This window comes from Dioscorea cayenensis, chromosome 3 (assembly GCF_009730915.1).
Source record: "Dioscorea cayenensis subsp. rotundata cultivar TDr96_F1 chromosome 3, TDr96_F1_v2_PseudoChromosome.rev07_lg8_w22 25.fasta, whole genome shotgun sequence".
Lineage (NCBI taxonomy): Eukaryota > Viridiplantae > Streptophyta > Magnoliopsida > Dioscoreales > Dioscoreaceae > Dioscorea > Dioscorea cayenensis.
The window spans coordinates 10760392-10782234 of record NC_052473.1 but is presented as its reverse complement, the minus strand read 5'-3'; positions in this window follow the sequence as shown (position 1 = coordinate 10782234).

Sequence of the window (21843 nt, the reverse complement as noted above, 5' to 3'; positions counted from 1 at the left end):
CCATAAGAAGCAAGTTTGAATGCTGGAGAAGCCCAAGCCTTGGGAATAATGTGAATCATCGGCCAATTCAATAGGTTGAGCAGCTGATTAATGTGGTGAATCGAAGAAGAGAAATGTCTGCAGTGTGAATGATGAAGCAATGTAACAGTTCTGCAAGTATTTGGATTGTGAATGAAGATATGATTGATTTGAAATCCAAGATCCACAGAGGCTTGAAGTGCAAGGTTAAGAGTTAAAATCTTAGCTTCAGAATTCATATCAATGTGAAGGGGGCAAGAACCTGCCAAAGAAATATAGTAGTTAGAGTTAGAGCAGAGAAAACCAGCCCCACTTACCTCAGTAGCGGCATTCCAGTAGCTAGAGATGAACAAAAAGGAGCCACCATAAGGTGAGAAATTATTGAGGATTAATCTCCTGCCAAGCTGATCAGCTTGAGCACGAGAGAAATCCCCAACATGAGCCAAGGCCCTACAAGCAATACTCTAACAAGAAACAGAAGCAGTTCTAAAGATCTTATTACAACGATTTTTCCAAATGAACCAGGCTGAGGTTGCAATAACAGACATAACATAGGGAGAGTAAGAACCATCCACAAGCCAAGATCCAGAATGAAATCCATCATGGAAGGAGACATTAGTACCTATTCTAGATATGATTTGATCCCAAACAAATTGCACAAAACTGCAACTATTAAACAAGTGATTAATTGAATCATAGTCAATATTGCAAAGAGCACAAAAACATCTGGGGCCAATATTGATAGAATGGAGATAATCTGAGGTAGGAAGTCTGCCTTTAAAAGTGAGCCATAAGAAGTGTTTAACTCTAGGAGCCACCATAAGACTCCAAATGTGCTTCCAACCATCCCAATTATCAGACAAAGTATGAATTTGATTTAAAAAATGATACACAGACGCAGAAATCTTGCACACATTAGCTTTAGAAGACCAAATCCAGTGGTTGGGCCCAGAAATGTTAATAAAGCCAAGATTGGGAAATACACTATTTAAGTTATTACCAACAAGAAGTTGAAATTTCTGAGAATCCCAAGAGCCATTCACAATGAAATTAGATACATTAAGAGCCTCAAAATTCATATCAATGTTGATGAACGTAGGCTTAAGAGCAAGGGGAACCTCAAAACACCACGAATGGAAAAGGAAGGAGGTTTGGTTGGGGTTAATCGAATTGATTCTAAGATTGGGTCGAAGCTTGACAGTAGTATGACACAGACCCCTAAAGAACCAAGAACAACCAGCAGGAATATTATCTTTCCAATAATTCATCACAGCATATTTAAGATAAAGAATATGAACCCATATAAGATCATCACCATTGATATAGCTAAACATGTTTTTGGCCATTAAGGAATGCTTAGCAAGAAGAAGATTTCGAATTGCAAGACCCCCCTTAGATTTTAGATCATTCCAAGAAACAGCATGGATGCCCTTTCCATTGCCATTCTTACACCAAAAGAACCTCCTAGCAATTCTATTGATATCTTGGAGAATGGAGTCATAAATAGGGTTAACAGAAAGATAGTAGACTGGGACAGATAGAAGGGAAGAATTAATGAGAATGGACTTGGCTGCAGGAGAGAGCTTGGAATGAAGCCATCTTGAGCAGCGGAGTCTGATATTTTCAGTAATGGAGTTAAAAACAGTTTTAGCTAGACGCTTGGGAGAAATAAAAACTCCTAAATATTTACAGGGAAAGAAGCAGAATGAAACTTGAGAATGGAGCAAATTCTTTTGGCAACAAATTTAGTAAACCAAGAGGGAAAATAAACAGCATACTTAGAAAGATTTGGAGTTTGCCCAATAAGGTTACCATAAATAGTAAGACAAGAATTGATGAATCTAGTAGACCGTCTAGATGCATGAGTTATAAGAACTAGATCATCAGCATACATAAGTTGGTTAAAATTGTATTTGAGATGTTTGCTAACACCAGGAATTAAGTTTTGGCGAAGAGCAAAATTAAGCATGGAGGTTAAATTCTGAGAAACAAGAATAAAAAGGAAAGAAAAAATAGGATCACCCTGACGAACACCACTAGAAGATTTAATCCAAGGGGAAGGTTGACCATTGATAAGAAAAGAAAAGGAAGTAGAAGAAATACAGGTCTTAATCCAAGATATCCAAATAGAAGGGAAATTTATCTTCGTAAGAGTGGCAAGAATTGCACTCCAGCTTAGAGTATCATAAGCTTTCTCAACATCTATCTTGATTAACATCCTAGGGCGGTCTTTACTATCATTTTCCAAAGAATGAACCACTTCTTGCAAAGCGATAATGTTATCGAAGAGACTTCAGCCAAAAACAAAGCCAACTTGTTCCTTCCCAATAAGCTTAGGAAGGACAAGTTTAAGCCTATTAGCCAAGATTTTAGTGATGATTTTAAACAAACATTGTAAAGAGATATGCGTAGATAGTCAGTAATAAAACAAGGATTGTCTTTTTTAGGGATAAGCACAATATAGGTATGACCCCAAGAAGCAGGCATCACAGAATTCATAAAGAAAAAATTAATAGCTTCAAAAAGACTATCACTAATATCAGGCCAGAAAAAACAATAGAATTCAGCGTTGAAACCGTTAGGCCTAGGACTTTTACCCAAGGGGAGTTCAAAAACAGTAAGTTGAATTTCCTCCCGAGTAATAGCCCGCGTAAGAAAATCACGATCAATATTGGAAAGTTGAGGGAGATCATTAGGAATAATATTTAAATCATCCATGAGGGAGTTACCAGAAGTAGCAGACCACAACTTAGAATAAAACTCAATAAAAGCATTCTCAATACCATCACGATTAGAAAATGAATTATTATTTAAATCTCTGACCTGAGAAATAGAATTAAAGTGGTTACGAATGCGAGTGGTGTTGTGGAAAAAAGTGGTATTTAGATCTCCATCACTAACCCATTGCAAATGTGCACGTTGGGCCCATTTAATGGAATTTTGTCTTTGAAGAGCAGTATACTTCGCATTCAATTCCACAAGGAGTCGGTGGGAATCTACATTTAGATCATCAGCCATTTCAAGAGAAATAATATCATTTTCAGCATTAAGAATATCCTTATCAAGATGATTAATACCATATTTATACCAGTCCCTAATGCAATTCATAGTTTTAGAGATAAGGTGAGAAAAAACATGCATTGGGTTACCATTTGGAGAGAAATTCCACACATGATGAACATCATTGTGACAACCAATATACTATAACCAGTAATTCTCAAAGCAAAAAATTTTATGCTTAAAAGAATTATTAAGAGAAACACAAAGGAGAAGCCGAGAATGATCAGAAAACAAATGAGGTAAATGGTTAAGAGTATAGGAATGACACTTAGTGGACTAGTCCAAATTTACCAGACATCTGTTAAGGCGAGCCCAACGTCTAGCAGGACCGATCTGATTGTTGCACCAAGTGAACCTATGACCAGAGAAATGAAGGTCAAGCAAATTATTATCATCAATAAACCTATGGAAAAAACAAGCCTTCCTGGAATAATATGAGAAAGTGCCCCCTTTATGCTCATCAAGAGAAATAATAGAGTTAAAATCCCCTATAATCATCCAAGGAACATTAATAGGAGTGATTTTAGCAAGTTCATGCCATAAAGAACACTGAGAATGAACACAAGAAGAGTTGTAAATAACAGAAATAACCTAGTTATCAGAAGAACCTGGAGAAATTATTAGATGGAGGGCATGCCGAGAGATGGAAACTGGGGTGACCAAGCCAATGGATTATTTCCAGGTGATCAAAATACCACCAGAATACCCATTTGCTAAGATCATCGTCCAATCCCAAGAGTTAGGAAGTCTACCACAAAGTCGATTGAGTCGATCCTCATTAGCCCTAGTTTCCACAAGGCAGAGAAGAGTTGGTTTTTGCTTTCAAATGAATCTAAGAACATGACTAGAGGTATCCCGCGTCGAGATGCCCTACAATTCCAGCTGATGATTTTAATGACACTCATAAATAACAACATAATGAAGAGAAAGAAGAGAGAGCACTCAGCCATGTCAAAAGAGGAACGCAAAGGATGAAACGTTTGGAAGATCGACATTGGACACCATCGACCACAGTATCTACTCTATCCTTCTTGTGGGAGGACGAGGCTTCATAAGTTCCTTTTGCGGATCAAATTTTCCTTTTGAGTTTCCTTCTGATATTGAATGAGGGTTATCATGTCATCTAGTTCATCTCCATCAGACATATCCTCATCACTACTATCAAAAGACCCATCATCACCATCACCATCATGGGCTGAGCAATCGTTTTGAAGAGCATTGGTAAGGTTATCAACTAGCATCAAGTGGGAAGAGTTAGGGTTATTGGCATTATGAGTTGGATTCAGAGGAAAGGAGGCTCGCATAACAGGAGGTGGCGAAGATGACTTGTGAATTAAGGGTTGCTATCTCGAGAGCCGTGCGGGTGTGCTGGAGGGGTCTGGAAATGTGGAATGGTGATTTGCTCAAGGATCCGAACGACTACATCATCTCAAGGCACAGCAAAATTATGTTCTCGAGAAACAGAAAGATTGGGGTCCCGAGGGATAACAGACAGGATATCAGGAGAGGAAATATCCGGCTGTAGAGAGGTGTCAGATACTGGGGTCATTCAGCTTTAATGAGTTCCGAGCGTTGGGTACGAGAAGCAATGAAGCCACCTCGCCCCCTCGCATGCAAACCTCCATGTGTACCCCATCCCACAGTGGATCTGGAATGTGAACTGTTTGGTTGCCATCGTGTGCCACGTCCGAGGTAACGTGACCAGCACGACCACTGTCACTGCGACCACGGGCGCGACCACGCCGACAAGCCACCAGCATCCAAGGTCCAAACTCCGGCTCCGATGAGGCATCATAGGAGGTCATAATAGTATCAGGGTCTGAAGGAATAGGTCCGACGCTTTCCAAATCCTCTGTCCGAGCAGCAGTGTCCGCTCGGGAACTAGAACCGACCACTAGCCCTTGTGGAGCACAAAGGGGTGGAAGGATACCGTTATCTCTGGCCACTGCCACTCTAGGATAGGAATTGGTGCTGTGTCCCACCATTACACAAAAATAACAAAAAGTAAGGAGTCTTTCGTATAGCACTAGCACAAAAACTCGGTGAGAGTCATCCCCAATCCAGAACCCTCGGCATAGAGGCTTGGAGAAATCAAGTTCAAGACAAACCCTCGCAAACTTGGAGCGAGTCAAAGAGATGGTGAGATCATCAACTTTTAGATGAGGACCGATATGGGAAGTTAGGGTTTCAAGAGTGTCACCGTCCCAGAAATCCACCGGAAGATTGTGGAGTTGCACCCAAATGGCGAGAGTGTTAAGTTTGGCAAAAGCCGGTTCGAAGAACGGCTTCCATGGTGACAAACTGGAGAATGATTCCGCTGATGGTCCAGGGATCATCTTGAAGAAGTTTTTGCATTACAGTGTGAGACCCGCATCAAATCAAAAGAAAACCATTTGGGAGATCAAAAATGAGAATCTCACCTATCTCCGCCCATTTGCCTAGCAAAATTTGCTTGACCTAATCAAATGGAGGAGGTTTACCAAAGAATTTGCCTTAAAGAGAGTTTTGGAACTTCATGCGAGGGCGGCTAAGGGCATCATTATCCAGCCTAACAAACTCAGAGGACGATTCCTTGAGTTTGTTTAGGATTTGGGTATTATGAAGAGGGGAGTTAGCTTGAGAATGAGCGACCTAAGAAGCGATTTGAGCCCAGGTTTTAGGAGGTTCCTGCTGTGAGGGAGCGGCTTTCTGTCCCCCGCTTGGCATGGCAAGGGGAGCAAAAAGGATGAAAAGGAAGAGGAGATAGAGGGAAGAAGAAGCAGGGGCCAAAGTAGGTTGAACAGAGTGTTATATGAACATTTCAGCTTAGGTTTTGTTTTTGAAGTGTTATCTGTGTGATTTTGTTTGTGTAGTTTACCACTAGCTTCTTGACATTTGTCCCAGAGATGAGGTTTTTAATAAAAAGAATTAAAATATTATAGGAAAAGTGTTAGATATTTCACCGTTCATATTTTACCAAAGTCAACTTCTTCAAGATTTGTCATCATGTTTTAATTTTTAATAATTGTTTACATTGGGATGCTTAGGTAAGAGACTGGGCCCATTAGATGCAGTAAGAACCGAACTAATCATGTGTTAATGACCAATTGTTAGCAAGAGCATTTTATTAAGTACAAATAAATAAATTACAAAAATGTTCAATGAAAATGGACTTGAATCCTTGAACAAAAAGGGATATTAGTGCTTGAATTTTTTACACTCTCCTGTGTAAAACATTGTTCCTTCCATTTAACTCCGTTTCTAACTTGACCAGAATTCTATCTATCAAATATTAAATTAATAATTTAGTATATACTTTCCTTAATGCTTATTTTGCATTAGCTTGGTGAGTGGACATATTAAGGTCTACCCAAATGCACTTTAATTCCATATTGAAAAGAAAAATATTAAAACAAAAGAAACTGTTATGTAAAGATTTAAGAAGTACTTGGTGGCGGGAAGTCCAATTGTCATGGGTCTGTCCACTAATTAAATTCATTGAGTAGATCTATCCCAACTTGGCAGAGTTTATGGTGTTTGTTCAAAGGTTCAAATATCTTGTGGATGATATCATTGATCAATCCTTATTCTACTCAAATCTTTTATTTTTATGTCCTCATGCAAATAGTAGCCATCACAGAAATCACATATAAGGGAGACAAATAAAACAAATTAAAATCAAAATTTAAGTATATTTAAAATTATATAATAATATAAATTACATATTATATCTGATTTAAAAAAAAGTTTTGATATGAACAAGTACAAAAAAACAATAAATTATTTCATTATCTAACACAGCCAAAAATATTTTTTTTAATTTATATTACCAAGTAAATATATAAGAATTAGTCATCAATTCTATTGCACAGTGGACAATGCAAATAAGGGGGAAACACAGAAAAAAATTCATGGTTTTCAAAATTGACTGTAGAGAATTAGATTTATGGATAATTTAATTATCACTTACTCCCTTCATTCTAAAATACATGTCGTTTTAAGAAAAAAAAATTATTCCAAAATAGTTGTCGTTTTACAATATTAAGGCAATATTTATTCTTTTTTTTTCTTCCAATTTTACCTATCTTCAATTTCCTAAGTTATATAAATGAAGAGAGTAATATTTATAGTCCCAAGAAAAATACATGGTTTCAAAAGAGGGATAGTTTAGTAATTTGATTGTTATTTATGTTAAAATTTAGATTTAATGCTATCCTTAATTCTTGTGCAACATCTTAAATGACATGTATTTAGGAATGGAGGGAGTATATCTCAAGGGTTTTTTATTTTACTATTAGCCATTGGAGTTTTTTAAAAACCTCGGATTTAAACCTTTACTTTTATATTGATTTTGATCGTTATTGTTTTTAAAAAAAATTCTTTTTCGATACAGCTTATGTTCTCGGGAGTAGAGCGATCATATTTTTTTTATTCATTGAAAAGACCAGAGTAGATAAAAAACCTAAGCCTATCTAGATCTTAACCCTATCTGGATACAAATTACATATTTGCTAAAATTCTAACACTATCTGGATACAAGATTATCGATGCACCATAGCGCTAGCTGTTACCCTTTGTGATGTTCAGCTCCTCTTTTACGTTCTTTTCTTTTCTATATGTGTAGTAGGATGGAAAAGAAGCTATTTATAATATTTAGCAACTTCGGGGGTCTTTCTGAATAATGTTTTTATTAAGCAGAGTTTTTGGCGTTTTGTTTTCTGGATAGAGCTAAGGGATTGGGAGAAGAAAAAGGAGTTGAACTAAGTATGTCATATCTGTCCTTTTGTGAGAGAGATTGGGGAATTGGAGCCTCCCCATTGTTGTTGGCTTCCATCTTGTATTATTTCATTTCTATAGTGGATTGATTGCCTCACCGCTGTCCGTGGTTTTCCCGCAAGGGTTTTCCACGTAAATCTTAGTGTTCTTTGATATATTGGTTACTTCTTGGGATATTAATTGTTTTGGTATGCTAAATCTAATAAGTATTTTATAATTTTGAAGCTTATACACTTAGGTGCTTGACAAGGTGTTGCTACAAGGCATGCACGCAATGTGTTCTATGAAATTCCTATGAGGACTTAGCTTGCCATTTGATTGTTTCCGCTATCTTATTATACTCACACCCTTGCACCCCAACCCATCTAATCGTGGCTTTCTCAATCTGGGTAGATGCAAGCATTTGCTCATTTGCTCATTTACTCAAGTATATAAACCGTAAGAAAGATGGGATCAATATACACATATAAATGAAAAAAATTATTAAATAAATTTAAATAAAAAACATATCTCTTCTATATGGTAACTAAGGTTGTAGTTACCACGATTTGTTGTAGTAACTATGGTTTGTTATTATATACAACCTTAGTTAAAGTGATTATCTTCAACTAATTACGCTTATTATTTAACTCATTTATACGAGATGCCAAAAACAAAAGTTATGATTGTGTTTGATTTATGGAAGTGAGAAGAAGGTTTGGAAATTCCACTTTTATAGAAGTTCAATTTTTGCATGGAAGTGTCACTTCATGGTGTTTGATTACACATGGAAATGGAATACTTTTAGCAAATATTAGAAGTAGGTATAAAACCACCACTCTTTCTCATTACGGTAATATCCTTTGTATTTTGTTTTATATTTTAATAAAAATAATTTTTATCCATTTTTTCCTAATAAACAAATATTTAACAGAAATATTTTTTAAAAAACATAAATTAAGTTCACAAGGATATGCAAGCTACCTTAAAAAAAATGGAACTAACGGCTGAAGCAGTGATTTATATGGACGGAAAACCAATAGAATGAAATTAAAGAAGAGATTTGTAAAATTATTATTAAAGAAAATTTATAACAACTGATAAGTGCTTGTGTATTAGTAATACAAAGTATTCTTTTCTTACAATGAGTATTACTTTTCTCAGATTTTATCGCTCATACATGTGTATTCGTGTTCTTTTGTGTATGTAGGGTTGTGGAGATAAGTATGGAAGAAAGAAGCCAAAGTAGATTGTGAATGCATTTTGTTGATTAAATCTTGGAGTGAATAAATGTGAAGACACAAGTTGTTCTCAAAGACATATGAGTGTGTGCCAACCTCCGTTGTGCTCGAGTGAACATGTAAATTGGAGGGGCACAAAGACAGTCACACTCATGTGTTCTGACTTGTGCAATGCTAGCAAGATTGTCGTCAAATGTAATTTTATTGAAGATGCAACGCGATCTACCGCATGGATGTGTGTCCCGTTCATGTGGCCTCGATAAAAGTGTGGATTTGGGAGTATTTTGGCGGAGCACTGTAGGAAGTTACTGTAGCAAATCACTATAGCAAATTAGTGTAACAGGTATTGTTCATAGGCCGCTGAAAAATCGATTCTTGCAGATTCACATGGGCGTGTGGAAATTTCACACGGGTGTGTGAAAATTCCACACGCCCGTGTGGATGCCCGATTCCAGCTTATTTAAGCCGTGACTTTAGCACTTTTTGAGAATCTTTTTTCCCATCTTTTGCCGATCTCTTCACCATCTTTCGAGCCGTTCGCAGCTAGGGTTTGGAGAGGCGTTGGCTAGGTTTTAAGAGTGGTTCTACAGCCTTTAACACTGCGTTCCTTCTGAAGATAGTTATTGGGGAAGCTTTCATCGGCATCTATTCGGCGAGGTGTGCCCTAGGCTTGACAAGGGAACCTTTGGAGAAGACGCGGCTACTCCACAAGACCATCGACACAGACACCAAGGGGGTTTTATTCATGGATTGCATATCTTTACTTTTGATTTCATTATTGATTGTATTTTGCTCTATGGAGAGCTAAACCACTAGTAAGTACTTGGACTTGTAAACCCTAGGATGATATTATTTCATTGACCTTTTATTATGCTTTCTTTAATTGATGTTTTAATCGAGTTCCAATCTTGAATGCTTGTTGAGTTGATTTTCCGTTAGAGTGATACTAGGGTTGAGAATCCATCTTGGTAATCTTTGTGGATGAGTAACACACCATGAGGGTTAGATAATGCTAGATTGGAGAGGGCTGAGAGGGTGAGTCGAGAGGTAGCGGAACGTTCCCTTTCCCCTCCGGTGTGATTTATCCTACCTCCATATTCCAAGAGTTCTTTGCGGTCACAATAGAGTGAAGTGGTAAGAGACGAACTCCACTGGGGCTTAGTATCTGGGTTTAATTGTGACTAGGGTTCTTTCGCTTAGACCAAAGGGTTAGATCTATATAAGGGAATATGGTTTGTTACTTGGAGTCTCTAGAGCTTTAAGCAACCTTACACAGTGTGAGGCGTCGAGACTGAGCAATTTCTCCGCTGGGGCATAGTGTAGGGTTAGTCACGGTTGATCTAATGTTTGGGACATAATTGTTGGTCTTGCACTTAAACCAATAGTCCTAGGGTGAGCAATGTCTGGGTACCCCAATTTCTGTCGATCGCCTCTCCTATCTTTTATTTGCGCCTTCTTTTTCTTTTCTTATTTATGTTTGCATTGATTTTGTTAACACCACTATTGATTCATCTTTATTCTAGTTAAATAGCAATCTTTGTGTTTCTGATCACTATTCCCTATGGATACGACTACCAACTCACCAGGGTATTATTACTTTGACAAACCCGTGTATTTGCGGTTCACACGGAAAAGGGTGTGTTAACAACATTTTACTTCATTGACACAAAGAAAATCAAAATTGAACTTTTACAGAGATACATAAATGCAACACTTCTAACTCCATACATGCAATGAGAAAACCAAATACAAAATAAAATTAAGTTGATCCACTAGAACCTGCACTGCTTTCTGCACTAACGTCACCGCCATTGCCACCACCACCACCATTGCCGACTGTGACATCCGACAGTTTGCTAATAAAGCTCATTGGATCTTTGGTGTTCAAAATATAACTAGTAATTTCTGGTGTGTATCCTCTCACAAGAGGCATGTAACTAAACTCATCCGTTCAAGTCCATTCATTAAACACCTTAAAAGTAACTGGGGGTTGCTCTTAAAGTCCATCTTCTGAATTCTACTAAACTTCCCTTTACTGCTGCAGTTAGCAACCATTCTGGCAATGACTCCATTACTTGATCTTCCAGCAACAAGTCCTGCAATTCATCAAGCCTTTCCACAACCACAAGTTTTAGGCATCTAGTTATCATCAATCTATACAAACATGTGAGGTTCGAGACTTCAATTAAACTCTCGCAATCAGTGACAACAATGCATTTAACTGATTACAGATTCTTCACTTCTTTAATGCAATCCGTTAATGCTTTGCATCAACTTAGGAGGTCTTCAGGGAGTGATCTCAACTTTGGACAACCATTGAGAACCAACTTTTGAAGCTTCTTTAGTGGTGTCAATTGCAATATGCTGGCTTCATCTTCATTTATCCATGACCATTCTTTCCAGTTAGTCATGTCACAGAAATAGAGTTGAGTGAGTTTTGGAAAGCAAGAAGTAGTGTTATTTCTAATAGTAAAGAATTCAGGTCCGATTTCAGTAACAAAAGACACCCCTATGATGTCAAGAATCTAGAAAGTATAGGAAACTAAGAGAAGAGAGTTTCTTGCATTTCTTACAGTTTACCAGCCTGAGCTATTTCAAGTATGGAATGAAAGTTTACAACTTTTTTATCCAATTTGGATATTCTCGTCTATAGTATCCATCTATAATTAGAACTGCAACAGATTATGATGGACATAGATCCTCAAAGACTTCTTGAATTCTATTGATATCTTCTTCTTGGCAATCTTGATTCATTGTGTAGTATAATTCCAAGTTTTGGTGTTTTTCTTTTGTTCTCAATAAAGTGGAGATGGCTTTATCTTTGCTTTTCACCATCTCTAAGTTGTGCAAATAGAGATGTTGGAGAGTTGACAAGGATTTCATATCTTCAAAGGTGTAATGTTGATCACTGTTATTGCTGTTCTTCGAAAAAAACACATACAGTAAGAACTTTGAGCTTATGAAGCCTCTCAGTTCCTTTCGGTATTGGGTCAATTGGAGTACCATCCAAATTTAGGTTTTGCAAACCCTTTAGTGATGTCATACCATTCAAAAGCCTCTTTAAATTCTTACATTCCAATACTGTCAAGAAATGAAGATTGATTAGATTCCCAATGCTTTCAGAAATCTCTTTCATGTGGGATTGAGAGAGTTCCAAGTATCTCAAGAGTATGGGGTTTCCTATATATTCAAGTAGCTTCTTAATTGATGATCCACTGAAATCTATGATCCTTAAACTCTTGAGCTTTTTGAAAACATCTCTAGGGAAAATAGAAATGCTTGGCATTTAAACAAGCAAGGATTTCAAGGATTTCAACTCCTGTAAGCTATCTGGGATTGATTTTGCTTCTCGATCTATAATATATAATCGTTGATATGCTGCTGTTGGGGCCAGAAGAAACTATTTCACCAAAACTCTGTACATTGCCATAGAAATATTCTTCTTTAGCTAGATGCTAAGCTAAAGATTGAAATAGATCATGCAGTATGCATCCTTCGCTGTTATAATAAGCGGGAATTGGCTACAAAATGTTTCTCTTAATCAACTCTTCCCAGTACTGAATTGCCAATTCATAGAATGATAACAAACTGTGAGCTCGTCTATAAATCCTTTAGCAATCTAAAGACTGCAAGAACTCCCTGATAGAGGTTGGATTTTAGAAACAGATATAAGTGCAGAAAACATTGTTTTAAATGGCTTTTCAAGTTGTATCTCTGTTTCTCTATCTCGTGGCCGCCATGGCACTCCTCAATGATCTCATTAACCTCAACCTCAGCGACACCATGGAGAAGATCATCACTGAGTACATCTTATCTCTTTCTCAAAAAGGCTCTCCTCTGCTTCTTTGCCATAATTCCTCATCTCCAGTCCCCCCTTGCGATGGCAAGTGGGGGATCACTTGGTCCCTCACCGCCTTCTTGGGTGGACATCGCCTCTGACATAAATTATTGTCCACTTACTTCTACATTTCATAATGGCCAGTCATGACCAAACTTAAGGAAAATACCACAGAGTTAATTTGGATGGACAAAGAAGCTCTTTCCAGAGCCTATATGAGGTACCAAACCTCTTTGTATGGAAGGTGTTTTGAAAAACACTGCCTTTTGATCGGTTGAAAGGAATCTCCCAGTAAGTGGAGTGATATTGCCACATTCCATATTTCTGATCTCCCCAATGGGTATCTACTAATCCATTGTGAAACCAGTGAAGCCTTGCAATCTTTGTTATTTGATGGTCCTTAGTCCGTTAATGGATCCATCCTTCAGCTTGCTCCATGGCAACCCTTCATCGAGCCTGCATTCTCTAAACTAACAACTGCTGCCATCTGGGTCCAATTACATAACTTACCGGTTGATTTTTGGGATAGAGATTCCTTAGAAAATATTGCTTCAAATTTTGGCTGGCTTCTTAAAGTGGATAACTATACTATGCCGTTATCTCGCTTTCAATATGCCAGAATCTATATTGAAATCGATCTTACCCTTCATCTAAAGCAAGGCATCTGGGTCGGAGATGATGTTCATCGAGTTTTTATGGTCATACCTTATGAAAAGCTTTCTACCTTCTGTTATATATGTGAAATGGTGGGTCATGGCTCCAACTCATGCAACCGCCCAAGCGCGACCACTCAAGGGGTTTTCTCTTTCCCCTTGGTTTAGATCATGGTATTCAGCGGAGGCTTGAGGTCACGAATGCTCAGTTGATGGAACATGATAGCAAGGTTGCAGAGACGAATGACCCTCACTCAGAGACATTTGTGAGCATCGACTGTGATCCACCTCCTCCTCGAACTGATCCGATGAATATTGATAATGACTTTGGGCCCTGGATGCTCATTTCCTAGTGACGGAGCTCAACTTTCGGTCGTGATCGTGGTGGTGCTGTAGTCTCAGGGGCACACTCTTTGTACGTGAGGGATGAAATCTCAATGTGGAAGCAACATGACCGCATCAGTCTGGCTCACACGACATATGGCGGAGCTAGTAGCTGAGGAAGGGATGATTGTACTATTCCCCATACTCACGCTAATGTTTCGGTTTCTAAGAAGGCTACTATTCACATTGAAGAAAAACTCTCTGGACCCCCCTAAATCCATGATAACGTCCCTTGCATATGACCCACAAGTGCACGGGTTTGTCGAAGTAATAAATCCCACGTGAGTGGGGTATCGTATCCACAAGGAATAAGGAATAGAAACACCAAGATTGCTACTTAACTAAGTGGAGATGAAATAATGATGGTGTGGATAAAGATCGATGCAAATGAAATAAAGAAAATAAGAAAGAGAGGCACAATAAAATGAGAGGAAGGGCAATCAGTAAAAGTGGGGTACTCGGACATTGTTCCTCCTAGGATTATTGCTTCAAGTGCAAAACCAACTATTATGCTTCCTAACTAATGCTTAATGAGTCTTGGACATCATTAAACGCACGGTCCCAAACATAAGGTCAACCGTGACTAACTCTACACTATGCCCTGGCGGAGAAATCAACCAGTTTCAACACCTCACATTGTGTAAAGTTGCAAGAAACTGTAGAGATTCCAAATGATAAATCCTATTCAAATATGTAGATCTAACCCTTTGGTCCTGGCAAAAGACCCCTAGTCATAATTTAGCCCAGTTGTTAAATTTACTTCAATGTTTCACTCTATTGCTTACGCAACTAAGTCCCCAGCGGAGTTCATCCCTTAACCCTTCTCTCTATTGTGACCGCAAAGAACTCTTGGAACGTGGAGGTAGGATAAATCACACCGGAGGGGAAAGGGGACGCTCTTCTACCTCTCGACTCACCCTCTCGACCCTCTCCAATCTTGTTTTGTCTAACCCTCATGGTGTGTCACTTACTCACAAAGATTACCATGATAGACTCTCAACCTAGTGTCACTCTAAGGGAGAAATCATTCAACAAGCATTTAAGATTGGAACTCAATTAATAGCATCAATTAAAGAAAACATAATAAAAGGTTAATGAAATAAGTACATCCTAGTGTTCACAAATCCAAGTACCCACTAGGGGGTTTTAGCTCTCCATGGAGCAAGATACAATCAATAATGAAATCAAAAGTAAAAACATGTAATCCGTAGGAAAACCACCTCGGTATTCATGTCGATGGTCTTGTGGAGTAGCCTAGTGCACACCTCGCCGGATCGGTGCCGACGAAAGCTCCCCCAATCACTATCTTCCAAGAATAACGGGTTGTTGAAGTTATAGAACCACTCCAAAAAACTTGCCACAGCCTCTCTAAACCCTAGCCGCCGGCTTCCCAAAAGTTGGAGAAAAGATAGAAGAAAGGATGAAAGATGGATTCTCAAATCACTACAAGTCATGACTTTATAAAGGGATGGAATCGGGCATCCATATGGGCGTGTGGAATTTCCACAAGCCCGTGTGGAAATCTGAAAATCTGCTTTTCTGCGGCCTGTGAACAGTAACTGTTACAATAAATTGCTATAGTGATTTGCTATAGTAACCTACTATAGTACTCCACCAAAATACTCCAAAATCCACACTTTTCATCAAGGCAACATAAACGGGCACACGTCTATGCCGTAGATCACGTCACTTCTTCAATAAAAGGTCTCATTGGTGAAGATCTTGTTGTCATTGCACAAGTCAGGATATGCAAATGTGACTGCCTTTATGCCCCTCCAAACCATCATAATTGCTTGAGCTCATGGAGGTTGGCACACATTCACATATCTTCAATTACAACTTGTATCTTCACATTTGTTCACTCCAAGACTTCATCAACAAAGTACAATCGCAATCCACTTTGGCTTCTCTCTTTCATATTTGGCTTCACAACCCTTCATACACAAAAGTTCACAAATACACATGCATTAGCGCTAAAATCTGATAAAAGTAATGCTTATCGTAAGAAAAGAATACTTTGTATTACTATTACATAAGCACTTATCAATCCACACATATCATTTTATCCAACGGCTAGCATGATCCCAGACCCTTCCTCTGATTGAGCGATCATCACAAAGCCCTCTTCCCCTCATCCCAATGTTACTTTTCTAGTTCCCAATAACAATCCCATCAAAGGCATTTTGGATAGCTTTGTTCTCTATTCTAGCATCCCTCCCTTTGTCCCTTCCAACAGCTCTCATCTCCCCCTACGGTTAGATCTTCTCTTACTGTTCTTCCCAACCCGAACCTTGATCTCCTCAATGATCATCATCTAATGTTAGTGGACAAAGTTACGGGTGCTTTACTTGATCCTCACTTTTGTTAGGGTCTTTTGAATCAAGAAATGAGTGACGAAAGATGCTCTAATGATTCTAAAGATGAAATTTCTGATCCTAATGACAATGAAGAGCCGAATGACTTTATGACACTTGATTAGTATCAAGAGGGCCTTCGGAAGGAGGTGTTAGTTTGTTTCGGAGCTTTGCCCTGCAGACTTGATCAGGAAGTTTCATTCCCAGTTGTTTCCCTTTATTTCATTTGTTTTTATGGACTTAACTTGTTTAATTTGTTGGAATTGTAGGGGTTGTCTAGTAGAGATACCTCTGCTCATATCTTTGCCTTGATCAAAAAGCATGATCCTTCAATTTGTTGTCTAGTCGAAGCCAGAGCGGACTCTTCTCGCTTAGATCATTTCTCTACTAAAATAGGTCACAATTGAGGCCGCTGGATTCTTAGGAGGTATATTGGTCATGTGGAAAAGCAGATGGGTAAGGTGACCCAGCTAGCATCTTCTCACCATGCTTTACATTTGGTTATCTCTCCTTTGCACATGAAAGCCTGCATTCTCTCAGTGGTTTACAAGTCCTGCAAAGTTCAGGCTTAGTGTTTGCTTTGGTCTGAACTCTCAGGTTTGGGTAGTCTCAATACCCCATCATTGATGTTTGGAAATTTTAATGCCATTTCTGATTTGAATTAGCATAGAGGGGGTTCCCACTCCCACTATCTCAGAAAAACTCGCTATTTTCTGAATTTATCACGTAAAACAATTTGTTAGATATTTTTCCATCTGGGTGTCTCTTCACCTGATGTAATAATCAGTCGGGCCAAGCTAGACGCTGGGCTCGGCTTGATTGTTACATTGTGAATGATGCTTAGACTGTCAACTTTGATTCATACTCTATGAAACACCTTCCTAGAATATTTTCTGACCATGCTCCTCTTCTCCTCTCTGCTTCTCCCCGTGGCTTTAAAAAAAAGTTTTGTTTTCCATTTTGCCAACTACTGGTTGGGGCATCTCTCTTGCCACTATGTCATTAAGGAAGCTTAGAATTTTCATCTGCATTCAAATCCTATGCATGCGTTTTCTCGCTTACTTGCTAGAACTAGGAAAATGCTAATTCAGTGGCTCTCTGCTAGTTTGAATTCCATTGAAGAAGATTTGGAAAAAGTGGAGTTGGATATTCGAATAGTAGAGGCAACTGAAAAGGCTATTCTTGATTTTGAACATAATCATCTTCATCTAATTTCTTTATACAATCATTACTCTTCTCTTTAAAGATAAATCACCACTAAATGAGCTCAAAGAGCTCGTCTTCTTTGGGCCATTAATGGTGATAGAAACAACTCTTTCTTTAATAAATCTGTCATTTTTCAAAATCAGCATGATCTCGCATATTACTGACTCTAATGGTCATACATTTTTTGATCGTATGGAAATTGAGCATGTTTTCACTGATTATTTTGAAGAGCTCTGGACCGATCATTCTCCTTCTAGCTTTTCTAAGATTTTTCAGGCTCTCCCAAGCGACCTTCCGAAGATATCTGAGAATGAAGGTACATTGATTACTCGTAACATTACTAAGCTTGAGGTGCACCATCAGGATCTTCTTTCTCTCCCCAATAAGAAAAGCCTTGGTTCAGACAGGTTCAATGCTAATCTTTTGGGATGATATAGGTGACTCTTTATTTGTTGCAGTTCAATTTTTCTTTAACAATGCTTTCTTGTCTTCTTCTTGGAACAAAACCTTTATCACCCTCATCCTTAAGAAGCCTAATCCCAAACTGGTTTTAGATTTCAGGCCAATTTCTTTATGTAATGTCTGTTATAAAATAGTTTCTAAAATCCTGGCAAACCGTCTTAAACCTTTATTCCCTCGCCTTATTAGCAGAGAGCAATCTAGTTTTTGATTGGCCGAAGTCCTTTTGATAACATCATCTCTCTTCAAGAGGTTACCCACTCCCTCAATAAGGACTTTAGGCACCCCTAGTTAAAATTGACATTGAAAAGGCCTACGATACCTTGAGTTGGAATGCAATTCTCGCTACTTTAGCTAAAATGGACTTTCCTAAAGTTTGGATTAATTGGTAACTCTTGTCTTAATTAAGCTTCTTTCTCCCTTCTCATCAACAAGCAAACCTCTAAGTGGTTCTCTTCTTCCAGGGGAATTCGACAGGGAGACCTGCTATCTTCTTACCTCTTTATCATTTTGTCTCAAAATCTGTCGGCTATGCTTAATTTTGCCCTCAATTCTCAAATGATTTTTGGTTTTCATTCTGACTTTCGTCTCAATTTTAATCATCTCATGTACGCTGATGACCTTGTCCTTATTACTCTTGCATCTAGAAAGGTTGCCCGTAATATACCCCTTAACCTCCTATTTATACTTAAACCCTAAAAAACTAAATTGTTAATATACCCATACTGACTTTTTAATTCCAACTAGACTCTTCCCCTTTTTATTTAGGAGTAATATACATCATCATGTGCGGGGCCCAACATAATAATAATTATTATATAAACTCATGCTATAAATTGACCAATGATTAAAGATGGATAAAGAATCAAAGTCTCACATCAAAAACTTTAACATATGTTTTAAAGAATGAACAAAAATTTCCATATAAAATCGTAGTTTAATAATGCACATGGGGCTCTACTCCACTTCCATTTTCTTGCCAAACCTTCGGTACTTGCAAATAAAATCACATCAACAAAAAAGATGCATAGGCACAAATACCCCTTATTTATGCTAATCACCAAGCATTTTCCACCATTATGGAATCATCAGAGTTTTGTAGGCAACCTGCTTAGTTTTTGAGAAAAAGAAAAGGCATGAAACTATGATCCAAATGATGCAGGAAGTAGTATACCACCAAGAAAGAACAGATAAATAGCTCCATAATTTGTTTGCTCTGAGAAACAAGCTTTACCATCTAAAACAATCTCAGCATCTATGGATGTTGTTTTGGTTTATTGTTTGGCATGACAACAAGTGTTCATGTGAACATAAACATTTGTTTAAAAGCAGCAGCCATAGGAGTGATCTTTTCAGTAGCAAAAGAAAACTTGAAGGCCCAAACTTATAAAGCATCAGCTGAAGAAACTGGTCTTTTTTCATGCATAAACATGCACATAAGCCACAAATTGTCCCCGTTTGCAACAATCATTATGCCTTTCTTCACTTATTATTTCACATCTAAATATCTTCAGTATTTTCATTTCATTTTTCTGTGAAAAAAATGTCAAGAAGTTTACGTGGTTTGCAAGGCTGAAAATGTCTCTTATAGAAGCAATTTTCAAGGGCCCTGATATGGGATGCTTGACAAGTTCTTCAAGGCATGAAAAGTTGTACTTGAGTGTCTAAGCAGGGGCGGATGGAGGGGGGCCCAAGGGGGTGCTTGAGCACCCCCTTGGCCCCAACTAATAAATATTATATACATGTTTATATGTATATTAGAGGGACTTAGGGAGGAGTAGGAAATTGGAAGCACCCCTCTCTCTTCTCATTCACTTTTTCTTTCTCTATATATATGTATATAAATAATTTATTGAATTTTTATTTTCATTTTGTGTTTGGAACAAAATTAATATTTATTATTTAGATGTTTTATAAATTGGTTTATATAATATAAAAAAAAAATTTCCAAAAAGATAATGTTTAGCTTTCATTTATTACAAATTAGTTTATATAGAATAAAAAATAAAAAAAATTACAAATATTTATCAGTTAAATCCGTGATTTTTATTAGTTAGGATATAATATATATATATATATATATTTAAAAAAACAATACATTTTCTATGGACATCCATAGATAAGAAATCTATGGATGTCCAATTATCAGCGTTAGATTATGATCCAACGACAACATAGATAAACAGTAATTACTGTAGTAACTACTGTTCATCAATGTTAACCGTTAGATCGAGATCCAATTGTTTATAATGAACATCTATAGGATATTTTTTTTTATCTATGGACATCCATAGAAGAATGATCCTCTTTAAAAAATATTTATAAAAAATTATTGTTTGGCCCCTTAATTTTATATTTTGTCTTGTATAAAAAATTATAAATATATTGTTTTTTTATGTAACAATTGGATCGGCCAAACTACCATAAATATGTCGTTCAACTAATCTAATTATATTTTTTGAATTGAAAAAACTTCAAAAAAAATTTTATAATTTTTTATATAAGCACCCTCTTTAATTTGTTTCTGGTTCCGCCACTGTGTCTAAGACTGGTTCAGTTCCTAATTAATGCTCTTTTCACCGTGAAGCAAGTAAATAGTACGGCTATTTGGGTAAGTGTCACATGCAATTTATTTAGTCTAGAAAATAATTTACCTTTTCAGTCTTAGACCTTACATGGCAAAGAGATGGATCAACGAGTGTGTTATCCGCCACAGATATTTGAATGCCTACTCTAAAAGCATAAAACCAGTGTATCGCTTTCAAGTCCAATCATGGTGTAAGGATGGAGAGGAGACTACCAGTTGTGCACTAATGTCAAAGTGCCAATGAACCAAAAATGTAAAGGCTTCGTATAAATTAAAAGCAAAAGGAAGTAGTTGATAATTTGTACTCTAAAATAGCATGAAGCCTCAATATCACAAATTTCATGTTCTTTTCCACTTCATAGGATATTTAGCAATTGAAATAGATGAATTATACACATAATCTTGCTTAAGAAAATCACCAATTATTTGACATTGTCTATGTGCAAAAAGAAGAAAATTTCTTCAAAGGGCACTGTAATTATCTATTAGGGCAGTTTAAGAATCGAACATACATCACACTGACTCCATCCCAGAAATGAAGTCAAAGGAAAAGTTTCATGAGAAGAATTTTCTGACTGAATTTCAGCTTGAGCATGAACATTCATAATGTTTCATGTTGATTGAGGTGGAATACAAGCCAGCCTTTTCCTAGAAGTTTATTAGGGAGTTCACAATTCAGTTTGGGAGGGCTTCTCGTGAAATTTCAACAAATGTCAGGCCAAAATTTCCAAACTACCAAGTCTGGAGGATTATTTCAGTTTTATTTTTAATTTTGAGTTGATCAACAGGTCTAGAAGTTTGTATAAGTCCTATTTTATTATTTAGATCAGGTATGGCTGTATTAAAACTGTACTTTCATAGGATCTCTAATCTTACATAGAAGAAACTATTCTAAGAATTCTGTCAGTGAATGAACAAGTTTTTTTCAAATTAATACTATTTCTAAGTCTGCTTTTTCTTCTTGATCTGATTGTTTGGAACTTCTACGTGTGATTCCCTATAAACGCTCAGGATTGCCTAGGTTGCCCTCTATCATCTAGCTATCCAAGCCAGTAATCAGAATTTTCTGAGCTTGAATATATTTTGACGGTTTAATGCTTAGAACTTATAAAAGTGATAAAACAGAACCCTAGGTGTAACTGCTTAATTCAATTAACTTGCATAAGTTCAGCACTAGTGCCAGTTACCTAATGTCCATGCACATGAGAAGAACATATCAAGGAAAGCTAACTAATAATCAATGAGGTGATATGATGCCTTAGTTAGTTTAACTTATGGATGGTTTATGTGTGCAATTGTTGGATCTCTC